Source organism: Marmota flaviventris, chromosome 1 (assembly GCF_047511675.1).
Source record: "Marmota flaviventris isolate mMarFla1 chromosome 1, mMarFla1.hap1, whole genome shotgun sequence".
Classification (NCBI taxonomy): domain Eukaryota; kingdom Metazoa; phylum Chordata; class Mammalia; order Rodentia; family Sciuridae; genus Marmota; species Marmota flaviventris.
Genome location: NC_092498.1, coordinates 41,916,501 through 41,929,012, shown reverse-complemented (window position 1 = coordinate 41,929,012; position 12,512 = coordinate 41,916,501). Strand labels below are relative to the sequence as shown.

The following is a 12,512-nucleotide window of genomic DNA, read 5'->3' as shown; positions in this document are numbered from 1 at the left end:
GAAAATCCATTTTTAAAAATTTTAATGGAATAATAAAAAGAGATGATTTCGAGAGCATGAGACAGATCAGATACAGATAACACTGGTCTGTAAGACAGCAAGACATCTGGAATAAGAATTTTAAAGATGGTACAAAAGTTGGGAATAGGCTGTTCAAATAAGGCATATGGGGAAAATCAGAGTAAATTACATGAGTACATTCTAAATATGGTTTCATCTTAATTCTCTAACAAATGCATTAGATATTAAAATGCACCACATCCCACACCTTTCTTTCCAGGACACAGAAATATGCTGCATGAGTATCTGACCTTTGGTGGTATAAACATTCATAAGTTTAATAGAATTATTTCTGTTATACAAACTTTATCAAAATTTAAGTTTATAATAATGGGTATTTTCTGCCTCATTAAAATTAAATATTAAGATAAATGCCTTCAACTTGTGCCATACTCCAGATCATATTCCCGTGTCTTATCTTAAAATCACTCATTCTCTCATTCACTAAATAAAAATTTAGAGCATTTGGAGAAATATTTGTGGCAAAATTTGAAATAAAATATCATTTTTATGCTAATAAATATCTACTATGTTTTGAGGAAATGTGCATGATGGGACTTTAAAACCAATTATTGCTCAAAACCTTAACATATTACACTGGTGGTTATCATTTTAGGAAAACACTGTGAGGAAAGGACACAAGAATGATGTGATACAAAATCTATATCAGAAGAGCTAAATAAAAAATTAAAATATATGTAAGAAAAAAATACTTCTTGACATTATTTATCTCATCATGAATTCTTGCTTGTGTGATTCCCCCTCCATTTTTAACCAATAAGTGGTACATGCAATCATTTACCTAGGATACCTCAAAATTACTTAAAGGTGAAACAAATACATAAATTTGATTGCCAAAGATTAAAGCTACTAAAGGAGAAAACCCACTAAAGATTACATTTTAGGATTCTAACAAGCTGTTTTATTTTGTTTTCCAAAGATTCACCTACGCTTGGCCTAATTTTAAAGTCTTGCCACTAAAACTTATCAAAATGCACTTTCTATATGAATAGTTCCATATGACTGTTCAATCACAGGTAGTTTTCCTTTGGTTTCTGGAATATAAAAATGATTTTGCAATGTTGTGGGTCAGTGCAGATCAATGCACCTTCCTTTAGGGAAGCCTTTTGAACTGACAAAGGATGAATGATTGACATCAGTAACAAGTACTTTTTGTTATCCTGGACTGACATGTCATTTATAGCAATACCTATGCTAATTAATGCCATCCATACCTACCAAATGTGTCAGAGGAATATACCAGATTATGCCTTTTCACAGTGTAATAGTATGAATGTGCATAAAATTACATTTAGATATGGAAATTCTTCCCTTTGTGATCAAGAACCACCCCCAATACACACACACACACACACACACACACACACACACACACACACACAATCTTCTATGATAAAGAAAAACCCACTTAAAAGTGCAAATAGCCACACTTTGTTTTTTCTCTAGACACATTTTCTTTAGAAAAGCAAATTCCTTCTTGAAAAATTCAATATACTATAATCTTAACCCTAAAATACACAGTATCTAATGTACTAAAATACTAGTGAAGTCACTCTGCCACATTACATTGAACTTTTGTTTGCAGATAATCTCAGCTACATTGGTAGCTCATTAGTAACTGGAAATCTGTATTAATTATCTTCATTTCAGACACAGTTTGGTATCTAAAATCAGTTTTCCTACACAGTTAACTTCAATTAAGTCATCAAAACTATGTATACTTGTCAGAGAATGCATTATATACAGAGAAAGAGGCCAGGCCTGGTGGCACATGCCTCTAATCCCAGCAGCTCAGGAGGCTGACATAGGAGGATAAGGAGTTCAAAGCCAGCCTCAGCAATGGCAAAGCACTAAACAATTCGGTGAGACCCTGACTCTAAATAAAATACAAAATAGGGAGGGGGATGTGGCTCAGTTGCTAAATGTCCCTGAGTTCCATCCCTAACACTCCCCAAAAAAGAAAGAATTATTAATGTTAACAACTAAAACCAGTCATTAAATCAGATAAACCAATAAAGACCTTGTATCAGTGCCTGGAACAAAGCTAGCACTGAACAAATATGAACTATAAATAGATGACTATTCATCCTGAATTTTCTGGGATGGATGTAGTTCATGCCTATTGCATTTATTAGGAACTATCCTTTTCCCTCTCAAAAGTGTCCAAGTTTGAATGATAACTTGATACAGCCACTCAAAATACCACTAATGTATTATTAATTTATCATTTTATTTTTCTTTTGGTAAACAAATTATTATTTTTGTTGTGGTGATGGTGATGATCCATAATGCTGTCCTATGACAAAAATATTAAGATGGGTTTAGAATAAACAAGACTCCATTCTTTAACACTGACACAGATGTTTCAAGAGTTTACTGAATCCTCATATTCTTGAAGCTAAATATCAGGTCATCACCACCCAGCTGAAAAAATCCAAATATGATTTCTTAAATCCTAGCTTGCTTAATTTCTCAGCCTATGGTTTACTCTTCTTGAAATTCATTTGATTTACATGGCATCCCTCTTTCCTCATCCCTCTCCAACTTTCACATCACCTTTATTCAGACTCTGCTGGTTTGTATTCTGACATGTACCTTCTCAACAACTGTTTTCCCAATTGCCTTCTTAATCTGTAGTCTATTTCTTGTCATATCTACTACTTGTTGCAAATGAAGATTCTTATGGTTCAGATGGATCTTAAATGGATCCCAAAGGCTCATATGCTAAAGGCTTGATCACCAGCCTGTGATGCTACTGGGAAGCAGAAGAAGTCACATCATTGGTTGTGTGCCCTGTGAAGTGATTTCTAGGATCTACCCCCTTCCTCTCTTTTTCCTGGCTTCTCAGCCACCACGAGGTAAAGAGACTTCTTCCCATGCACTCCAATCATGAGTTACTGCATCACCACAGGCCCAAAGCAATTGAGTCAAACAACTGTAGACTGAAACTTAAAACCATGAGCCAAAATAAACATTTCCTCTTTTCAAGTTTTTTTACCTTGCATATTTTGTCACAACAATGGAAACTAACCAACACAATTTCCAAAAGTATATATCCAGTCTAGGCTTCTTTCCTGGCCTGCAGATTTAAAGTGCCTATTGAATATATAGTTTTCTATGTAGTTCCCTCTCATCCAATCTTAAATCCTTCAAATCCATACTACATAACAAAACCTAAGCTTTTTAAAAAATATATACATCTGATAGTGTTCTTCCCAAATCAGATATCAAGGGAAGTAAAGGCTTGCAGAGGATTCAAGGATAACAGAAAATGAGGCATGTTAAACCCAAAGCCACTAGAATAATAGGCAATCTATTCCTTATCTCTCTTTTGTAATCCCAACCTATTTCACCTATGAAAACTGTTGCATAGAGGAGTTAGGATTCAAGGCAAATATTAATGGAAATAAAAATATATCATAAAGGTCACAAGATATAATACCCATAGACAAAAGTAGAAAGGCGGGGAGTAAGATTTTTAAAAGTTTGGATACTTTGTGGTAAAGTCTTTGTAGAAGTGTTTCTTAATCCTGATCAGATTCTTGCCATTTCTGCTTTGTAAGAATGCAGGTTAGTTTTAACAAATATGAATTTTCAAGACAAGCTGGAAAAGGTGTCCATGTCCGTGTGTGTGTGTGTGTGTTAGAGAGAAAGACACAGAGAAAACAGAGAGAAATTCAGTTTTTTAAGATTTAACAACTAAATTCACATTTAAAAAATAATAAAGCTAGGCAAATTACCTGCAAGCACTATAAGGGATAAGAAACATCCCTGTTGGATATCAGGAATAAATGATGGGCTATCTTGCAACCTTATGTAAAATGGATTCTAAAGAAAAGTTTGGTTTGAGTTCTGAACAACCAATAAAAAAATATTTTGCAAGACATTCCATTTACATTTTGAAAAATATTTACTAGTTAATTTTATTATCTTAAAACAAGCTATAAATATATTTTTCCACCTTCTTTTGCTGAGACTTTTATTTTCTGATGCCTCTTAAATGCCTTCACTTGAATATTCTGATTCTCTAATTCAAATTACCAGTATTTTGTGTATCTTCAAAATTTAAACTCCTGCCTTCTTTTTACTCAATACACCCAAGTTTTCTTAAATATATAACAAGAATATCAGATGCCTCTATAAACATCTTAAAAACAGGTTTCTCTAGCAATTCTGAAATGACAGTCTTTCCCTCAATGTCAAATTGATTCCTCACACCCGCCAAATCCCTTCATCTTATCATTATTCTGTAGAACACACCCAACCTAACAAGGTTTCTCAAGCATAGGTTTTCAGGGTCTGTTAAAATGGCCTTAGGTAGACAGGGGAATTAAATTAATATCTGACTTGAATATATTTAACTTAAAATCATGCAAATATTTCCCTGATGCTTTTCCTCATAAGAGCATGTTTTACTGTTGTTTGAAAAAGGAGCTTCTCAATAAACCAAAATTTATTAGTCTAAAATCAAAGGCCCTACGTTCTTAAGATCAAATCTGCCTCTTCTTTACTTTGTTCCACTAATCTACACATTCTATAATCAAACGGAACTATTTGATATGTCTTTATCAGCCTTTAAAGTCTCAACTTACTCCACTGAGAATGTCTCTCCCCTCTCAAATTCTGTTTCTCCAAATCTTACCTTTCAAACCTCAATTCAATTACCACTACTTCCATGAAGCGCTGCCTTACTCTGTCCGGCTGAGGGAATCAACTGACCTGTTCTCCACAGCCCAATTTAAAAACTGTCCACTTAACTATGTAATGTATTTGGTCCACCATCTTATTTCCAACATTTAATTAAAAACTATTTGAAAATGGAGAATGTGTTGTATTCATCTGTGCCTTTCTTAACAGACTAGCTTTATTTTGAAGAAACTACTGAACCAATTGACAAGAAATTATGAGCAGGTTTGAAGCAGAGACTGTAGTAATCCAGAGTTATGTCAAGCCTTTCCTAATCTTTCATAATTATCACTTCTAGTAAATAATTTTCACTGCTATTTTTTTTTAGTTCTAAATAAATTTTTCAAAAATGTGTCTCATGCAGAGCAACCAAGTCCTTATTTGATTTAATTCTGTAAGAATCATATCAGATAAACTGCAATGAGACACATCAAATAAAACACTTGGTTTTGAATACCTACTCTCAAGTTATGAATTGACTTTGAAATTTAGAAGCCAAAACAAAATTACAAATTTTTTGTGAAAAATCATGTGACACTTATATGAAAATTTGTTTTAAGTGATATACTAAATCTTTCATAAGGACTATATATAGTAATTCTGTATGTCTTTCAGAAACTAAGATCAACATATGTTGGGTTACTCAAGGAATTGTTAAAGAGTTATAAAGGAAAGTACAAAATAATTCCCCAAATTCTAAATGATTAGCAGTAAATTTTAGAAAATAGAATATTATATTAATTACTTCAAGGAAAAGAACTGTCAAAAATAATACCTGACATAAAGCAAATTATCAGTGAATGACCTGGACCTTCTAACTTTGTATGCCTCTAGTTCAACTCTCAGAGTTTACCAAAAAGAGTCATTTACTCAAGATCTCAGAAAATATGAATAACAGAGATGAAATTTGAACTCAGGAAAATTTTCCTAAATCCTGTAGTATTTCCTCTTAGAAATAATAGAAACCAAATTTACTCAAAATTTAGTTAATATACAAATATGCACACATACTATTTATATGGATATATTATTTAGTTTCTCTAACTAAATTTCAAATAACTAATTTCCATTAAGTAACATATTTATCAAAATTGAAAAATACTAATATTCTTTGTACATTTCGTCTACAGCATATGCTTTTTAAAACACTTTAGGGTTCAAGTTAAGCATTAATGTATTTTAAATGTTTGTAGCTGCAGAGTCAAATGAGGCTATCATACTAATGGTAACCAATAACTTCCATTCTCAAAGTATAACCAACACCAGCATCAATAGATCCATACTTAAAAGATACCCATTTATTTGTGCATAATTTAAATAGCAGATGATTGTGTATTAGCTTGTTTATAAAGTGGAGAAAAATCTCAGAGCCACCAGGCAGGAAACACACACACACACACACAACCTTATCTATACTGCCTTGACAATTGAGTTTGGACAACAGTATTTTCAGAATGTACCCTATTCAGGGCTGGATATGTAATTACCTTCAGTTCATAGTCTAGACATTAATGCTTTCATAGTATTTAAGACTCCTTGTAACATGCTTGCAGCTTTAAGTAAGCAAGGCTAAATCTTGACCAGATAAATTAGCAAAGAATGCAATAAAAGCTGCAATAAAAGAACTTTATCCTACAAACCTTCAAGTTGCTGCTAAATGAGATTTCTTTGAAATGCAGATCAGTTGAACTAGATTAGTGAATTTTAGCTCCTGTCAACATCATAACAAAATACAAATACAATTGTTCACTGGTCTTATCTCCATGCTTCCATCTGCTGCCTTGTTATTTACTTTCCTTGATTTACTATGCAGATCTAAATAAGGCACATCAAGGAGGGCTTACAACACAATGGCTTCTTAAGCTTTACATCAAGGTATTTGAAACTGAAGCCAGGAAAGGGCTGCCATCAAAGACATATCTCTAATGAACTTCCATATCAGAGAAGGTTTGGTATTTAATACTGCTGTGAAAAGAAAGAGCTACAAATCAGAATGGCCTATGAAAGAAAATGCCTACAAATCTTGATGAGATTAGCACCTCTGAGAATTAATATCCCAATAAAAATGATGTCTGGTACCTTGAAGAGTTAACTTCCAACCTTTGCAAATATAATGCACTGTGTCAAGAGCAGGGAAATCATTTGACAAGGTTAAAAGGTCAGGGAAGAATTTTTAATTTTCCCCCCAAAGCTAGAAAATGATATTTTTTTTACTCCTGCTCATAGTAAATCTATGTCAGAATAAACACACTTGAAGATAAAACACAATTAACATATTCTTAACATTACTTTCTCTGTCACATGCATTTTATACTATTTTTCAAAAAGAAAAATTAGAAACAACTTCATAATAAAATAATATATTTTAAAATGCAGCATGCAACATTTGCTCATCAATTCAGTATTTCCTTTTTCTTTCCCCACAGCAATCCACAGCAACACAGAGTAAAATTTCCTGTCATTTTGCAAATTCTGAGACACCATTTTTATTATATGTCACTATAATACCCTTTTAAAGAGATATAGTACATAAGAAAAAAAAATCTTCCACCATTTCTTCCCCTAATTTTCTTTTCCAACTTTTATTTCTAATATGCTGAAGCTCAACAAAATAATTTCCAAGCCTAACTTCTGAGTTTCCAGCAAAGTCTTCTTGCATTACTATTTGACAATTTCTTTCCCATAAGCAATAAGGTCTGTAAACAAATGATACAGATTTTTTTTTTTTTCCTAAAGAAAACACTTCAATCATTTATGTCATTCTATAGCAAAAGAAGATCCCACAAGCACGTTCTGTTCTGTGGATCAATCAATTCCAAACCAAAGTAGACATGTTGTTGACTCCAGTGCCTGGAAATCCTGCTGCAGGCTCACCAGATGATGAAAACTGAGGTATGCAGTGTATGGGGGCCCCACATGGCATTCAGTAGCTTCTGGGCATGTCAAACTTCACAACTACCCTACAGTCAATGACAGCAAACACCTTCCCTGCTCTTGCCTCCAAACATTAACTTGCCTTTCTACCCTCTCTCCAAATTATGGGCAGTCTTCCAGAAACAAAGCCCCAAACAGAAACAACCTCCCATGACTATACAACAGAAACCACAGTTGTCTTTTTGCTGGATTTCTTTTCATGCAGGCGATGTTCCAGACTTATTTACAACCACAAGAGACTGTTACCTCTTCTTGTTTAATGAAATGACAAAACAACAGATTTGCATATGCAAAAGCAGGTGCAGAAACAGGTTTGACTACTCTTGACCTAAAGCATGTAAAAGAGGTTTATCTGCAACAGCTGTCTCAAAGGTATTGGTGCTCTGATGGGCAGTCAAAACCTCACCATCTGTACACATGTGTGTTCTAAATGACAATCTGAATTTAAAACTGATTGATAGCTCTTCCCTCAGCTTTATACATATGTGTATGAAGCAACATTGGGCTATTTTATTAATTCACTCCTGGATAAGAAAAATGAAATAAGAAGGCTATGATCCAAAACCAATGTGTACAGTTGATTATTTCAAGACAGTTCTTTTTACCATTCTGATATATTGTAAGGTATCAGATATCAAATTTTAATCTTAGTATTACTTATTTCATAGAGTAAAGTTTTCACAGTCTTAATAATTCCAGTTGCTAAGATAATGACCAAGATAACTGCATTGTTTGATTTCGTCCACCTTCATTGTTTTCCTTAACTATTTTTATATTCAAGTTAGTTTCAGATTTTAAAAAAATAATTTAATTGTATGCACTGGTTTTTACCTCTAACTTTTAGCTTCAATTCAGACAAGCACATTTGTTTTTCTACTGAGATTGCAATTTCCTTTAAGAGGCTACTTCCACACTAAAGATCTTGAGTCAGAACATGACCCCTCACTGAACAGAATGGCTTGTTTTTGAGTTATGGTTGCAGAAGGTAGCACCATATGCCCCAAGCTCCAAGTTGGATGCTCTTTCTACGGTCTAATTTGCTTGTCAAAAGATGTTACAATCACAGATCTACACTGTCTATGTAAACTTAGCATTACATGAGATGAAACAAACTATTTTCCTCACTTAAAAAAAATCTCTAATAAATGTAAAAGGCTTTAAAAGTTCAAGCAAACTGAACTATAAATAAAAGAACCTGGCACCACATGATTGAAAAAAGAAAATACAAACACACATATACACACACTCACACACACACCTTTAATTATCCATAATTAAGACCAAAAACCTTGTCTCCTGTTTGAAAGAATAGAGACAGCATGAAATTCCACATTTTCAAGCTGACTTAAAATAATGAACAACTTCTTACACACAGGATTAACAACAATCAAATTTACATTAAAATTTGTTATGAAAACTGGTCTTTGCAATTTGAGGGCAAAACATCCACTTAATCCAAATGTTTCTGCAACTTCAACTGTATAGTTCTGAAATTCAGTATTAGCAACCAGGAATGTTAAGAATTTGCTACAAGAGTGTTTTGTTTGTTTGCAATATTTTTGTCTATTTGTTTTTTCATGATGAGGAGATGGTGTCTGACCATGGGAAGAAGGAAAGTCTACACCGGCAGTAAAACTGATTTAAAAATTTCCCTTTTTTTCCCTTTGTTTTGTTTTGTTACTTAAACACTTAAGAATTAAAATACCATTTAGTCAAAAAAGGTATTCAGTGGCTGTTTCTAACAACTGAGATGAGACATCATTATGACCCCTTCAAAGCCTTTCCAAATTTTTTAAAACTAAAATTATTTACTCAATAGGTTGTAACTGCCTTTTCTGAGCCACAGTAATCCATCATGTGAATAAATATTTAGACAATATTTTAAATGTGTACAATGTACTTGAGGGAATGCCACAGTTCCAGGCTGTCATGTAAATACAATCTGATCAAAAACATTCCGCTTGTACAATAAAAGCCCAGCTAGAAACACAATAGTTCAGCCAAGGAGAGAAAATTGATATCCAGGAAAACTGTAACAGTGGAAAATGACCACCAGTTACATAAACAGTTGTAATTTTAAGAAGTTCTAAAAGCTGTTTTTGTTGAAACAGACATCACATAAAGAATACACACCTACTTTAAATAAATATTAACAATGTTTCCTAAAAATTTACCATTTGTGCAAAGATGATATATTTATTTAATAAGCAACACTATGCAACAGAAAAAAAATACTTAAGTAGCTCTATATATACTGACTGACAGGGAGCAATTTCAAAGGTACTCCTTCAAAAGTTAAAAAAAAATGCAGGATACATTAAAGTGTATTGAGTTACCATTTGTGAAAAAAATTACATATACACACATGTTTATACATGCATTGATTATTTCTAGAAAAGTACAAATAAGCTGATTATTAGATTTCTCACTGATAAGTGAAAATGAATATGTTTCCCAATCCTTGTTATGACAACACATACATAGTAACTGGTATCAATTATTACATTGTACATTGGGACAAATGGAGAATCAACTTTCCCAGGCTCTAGTCTGCTTTTGTTGGTTGCTAAAAAGAGACACAACAGGCTACCAAATATTATGTATTACCTATTTTTAAAAATTAAAGTAAAATAAAATAAGTCAATTGGCCATGTAAAACTTATAAATGGAGAGTAGAAAAATATTTTTTGCAGTTTAAAATATTTAAAAATTAGCCCTTGATAGGAAATCTAACTTTACAGTAAATGGTACTCAGATAACCACTCAATCTTTCTAACTTAAAAATGTTGCTGATGGTAATAAAATTTATAGAACATTGACCAAAAGTCCATAAACCAATGTTCCTTGTGCCAAGTTTCACCACACCATGATATATTTCACTATGTTCTTAGTATTTCAAAAACTTTAAATGAAATTACATTTTTACTCAAGGTAAGGATGCTAAAAGTAAACCAAATGTTATGCATGGCTCTGCTAAAATTTTAAAATTTCCTAACACATACCTGTGTACAACATGTAAATCAATAAGTTGCAGCTAATATTCATTTGAATTTAATTGTAAAATATAGAAATAACTTATGAGTTTTTACTTTAATGAATGTCATTTTTTGGCTAGATAAAAATATTCAAAGATGGGGGGAACTAATAAGAGAAATTCTTGGCAGCAGCTCAGGTCCAGAGCTACTAAAACATCACTCTGACCTCAAAGAATAAAGGATATTTGCTACAAAGCACCTTTTGTTAAAAAAAAAAATTAAATATAGGGGTTTTTTTCCAACTTTCAGAAGGTTCTTTTAGTTTGTTTTCATACTGAAACTATGTAATAGGTAGCTGTATTAGTTTTCATGGAAAAGTTTATGCCAATAATAGCCTGTTAAATATTTGGGGATTGTTTGTTTATGATGTTAGGTGACATGACTCAGAAATTCCAAGAGAACAGGATAAAACTAAGACCAATGTTTAAAAAGTAGCTGTTGAAAGATTGGAACTCAAACAAAAAGACGAAGAGAAGCAGCACTGGTTGGCTAGAAATAATAGAATAGATTCTACCCTTTTCCTAGCAAGAGAAATATTCAATATTTCATGAAGAATAAGGAGGATTCAGTGGCATTAGGGTATGTAAGATGGTCTTAATACAGACTCCTACTTTGCTTCTATTGTTTTATCATTCAGTCAGAAATATCCGCGTGTGTGCCATGTTCCAGACTCTGTGTGCAACACTAAGACTTCAATGATTTAGTCTCCCAAAAGCTTTATAAAAGCCAGGAAAGGTGAACAATCAATGCAAATATTTATTCACAGAAAAAAAAAGAATTGAAGAAACTATATCCATAGGGATGAATAAAGTAGTAATCCAAACAATTAAGGATGAAACCCTAATCTAGGACAGTAGAAATGAAGATAAAGCCAACAGGAGAGAGGTGAGAAAGATTTATAAATTAATATCCATTGAATTTTGTGATTAAAATAAAAAAAAAAAAACAAACAAAGAAAAACTGAAATGGCTATCAGGTTTTATGCTAGGCAAGTACTTGACCACCAAAATATACCCCCAATCCCCTTTTTAAATTTTGAAACAGGGTCTAAGTTGCTGAGGCTGGCCTCAAAATTTTGATCCTTGCACTTCAGCCTCCTCAGTAGTTGGGGTTATGGGCATGTATGGGCATGCCTGGCTCAATGGAGATTTTAATTCTAAATGAAATCATAAACTAATTTTCTTTTCAGAAATTCACACAATGATTTACAAGATGTATATGAGCATTCTTTTCTCTAACAGATCTTAAAACATATTATAAAGCTGTGAACATTTTTAAAAAGTGTGTGAAGTGGCCCCATGCTCATTGATGCTAATAGTCTTGGCCTCTCTATGCAGTTTAAATAGCTCTTGAAGAAAAATGGTGTGGTCATTTGAACCCATCATTTCTATCCTCAGAGAGCATGTGAGAGTGCTGCCAGAAAACCTACTGTGTGACAAGGCTCAGACATTATAAACAGCTCTGAATATGTTATATTGTTGTCACTTTCTTTTTCCCTGCCATAAAGGGGTCTCCACTGTGCCCAGATAGCCAAGATGGGAGTTAACTCTGATTGGTGTATTTTTTCTTCAGAATCAGGAAAGTCAGGGAGTGGGGAAGGCCAACTCCTAATGGGATCAACTATTTTATTTTTCCATGTAGCATGTGCTTTAAAAATCAAGTGTTTTGCTGGCTGCAGTGGCACATGCCTATAATTCTAGCAGCTCCACAGACCGAGACAGCAACTTAGCGAGGCTCTAAGAAACTTAGTGAGAACTCTCTGAAGAAAATACATAA

At 33.2% G+C, this 12,512-nt stretch overlaps 1 protein-coding gene across 3 annotated transcripts in view; it reads right to left on the bottom strand.

Annotated features, from left to right (window-relative positions):
* Foxp2 (forkhead box P2) overlaps nucleotides 1–12,512 on the bottom strand; it is a 554,181-nt gene that overhangs the window by 482,898 nt on the left and 58,771 nt on the right. The window lies entirely within an intron of this gene.